Genomic DNA, 2,644 nt, shown 5'->3' with positions numbered 1-2,644 from the left:
AAATCTGGATTTTGCTYTTCTATGCTTTTCTGATGGGGGAGCCTAGAAATGTGGAGGGTTGTCTTTATACTTCACCAGACTCTGCTGCACAGCATAGAGGATTGCTTGAAGAAAAAAAACCTTTCAGGTCAGATGAGAAAAGGTTGAACATGTGGTCAGAGGCCAAGGGGACAAGCATGTCTGTTTCCTGTGAACAGGAGAGAGGAACAGGAAGGATTAAACAAAAATGGAGACAAAAAAAATCAGCCCACAGATCAAATGAAAACAAACATATTATGCAGTTGGACGGATGTCCCTTTCAGTCTACGCGTCGAGGGAGTCGATCTTTCTTCCCCTTTTCACTCGCGCMGATTCACTCTGCCTCCCCGTCCACCAGAGATAAGCTTTCAACGGACTAAGCCCTGAAAAAACAGGCCACGAGTGTTTACACTGACACCAGTCTGCAAAAGTCTGTTGTTYTAATATGCTGCATGACGCTGCTGCTGCTGCTCAGGACCATGTGCCTCATGTGCTTCTTTTGTTCTGTGACCCAGACTTGTTTTCATTGAACGTCCTAGTAAAGCAGAGTTTAGCATACAGTGAACAAACACATGCAAAGCTGCGGGGTTGAAAGTTTAACTAGGATTCAAAAGTGTTATTGCAGACTAGAATTCAATCTGTGTCTGAAAAACTTACTGCACTTTCCATCCAAACTGCACACAGAAACACAAACAGTATTATGTGCGCAATATTATAGCTGTAAAATAAGCATATTTTGTCTATGTTTTGAACATGGACAAAATATTTAGTTGTAAATTTGATAGTGTCACTTTTTTTTGCCCTTCAGAGGGCACCATCTTGGAAAATGGTGTGTCTGACCCAATTCTTAGCCCCATCMCTCGCAGAGTTAGCGGAGTCCACCATCTTGTTTTCCCTTTGTACGTTTTGTAAGTTGCRTTTTCTAAGTTCCATGTCAAAAATAGTAACAATATTGACTCGAAAAGTCGGAGTTAGCCGAAGTATCTCCATCTCGTCTCAGACTGGAAGTCGCTGCGAAGAGGACAGAGGACCACTGGGACGTGTGGGACCACTGGGACGTCCCAGTAGTCCTCTCTATCCAGAACATGGCACAAAGACGCTGCTAAGCCACAGCAAACCAGATCCTCTCTGATTCCACCCATCCTCTCCATGGTCTGCTCATCTGGTTGGCGTCTGGCAGGAGACTCCGCTGTAGAACAGCCAGACTCAGGAATAGCTGCCTCTCACTGGCCATCAGGTAGATCAATACCAGTCATCACGAAGACTGTTTGAAAATACTAAGTTACATATATTTAGCAATATATTATTATTACTTGTATATTCACGTATTTATGGACACACTTGTAATTTCTGTAGGGTTTTTTTTTCTGTGTACTGCGATGGCCAAGCAATGACGTTTCATTGCCAGTTTCACTGTTGTGTCTTTGTGCAACGACAATAAAATAAATATTAGTCTAAGAATTCCGATTTTTGCATCGCGGCCGATGAACATGTTGTGAAATGTGTTAGCATTTCTGACTATTTATATTTCTTTTTACTCTTGCCACATATATATATTTTTTTTATTCTTTTTTTTTTTAAACTATGAATTTTTCATTTATTTTTATTTTTTTTAATAATTTGGGTATGTAAATGGCAGATAACACGATGGAATCCGGGGACATGGACATAATATTTGAATATTATTTTAGATATAGACACAGTCGTCAGCAAATATTTTGGCATATTTATGAACAACTATAAATTTTATATACATTTTTTAATTAAAGTACTCATTGAGAAAATGTTGTGATTGCAAATTACAGTTTTTCTTTAAATATGTACATACACATATTTACCTGGAATTGTTTATTATTGTTCCAGCTACAGACATCATTGTGTGCAAATAATTTGGGGAATTGATGATACAGAATAAATTTATATTGAAATTTTGAAACTGTGTCACACATAAACAAGAGGCCTTGTAATGGCAGCATCTTTAAGGAGTAACTTAAAGGAGTCCCAACTCTTGGTTGACATGMGAAGGGACCCAGGGGCRCCAAGCTAACTGGAAGTGTAGAGGAGAATGTGCCAGGAGGGAGCGGGGCCAACGACACACTAGCTTGTACTTTACCACAAATAGGGTAAATGCACTGCAATAATTCAAGGAGTAAGCACTGTCCTTCAAACTACCAACCAACTTTGTCGACATGCTAAGAGACACAACAAAGCCTGGTGGGATGTAGAGAGCATAGTGTGCAGGGAGGGGCTTGGAACCCATGGATAACTGCTTATTAGGGTAATAATAAGCAGTTATACAATAAGCAGTTATACACCTTTGTCCCTCTTGGGACAAGGGTATATCGAAAATGGATGGATGGATATTTCCTCTTGGAATATTGCCAATTAACTAATGCATTTCAAAAGATAATATTACATCCACAGAAACATCTTTGATTAATAATCAATTTTAGCAACCTTTTCCATTTYCAGGTGATCCAGTTGCGAAGGAAACACTGACTGGGTGGATTTCACTGTTTGCCTATGCAGCCCTCAGAACAGATGTTGTGTGCAAATAGATGTGCACATTCAATAAACTGGAGTCCTGGGTTCATAACGAGCCTCGCTGTAACCCAATACAGACAAC

This window comes from Poecilia reticulata, linkage group LG6 (genome assembly GCF_000633615.1).
Source record: "Poecilia reticulata strain Guanapo linkage group LG6, Guppy_female_1.0+MT, whole genome shotgun sequence".
NCBI classification, from domain to species: Eukaryota; Metazoa; Chordata; class Actinopteri; order Cyprinodontiformes; family Poeciliidae; genus Poecilia; species Poecilia reticulata.
The sequence above is the reverse complement of the archived record's forward strand: the minus strand, read 5'-3'. Positions refer to the sequence as shown.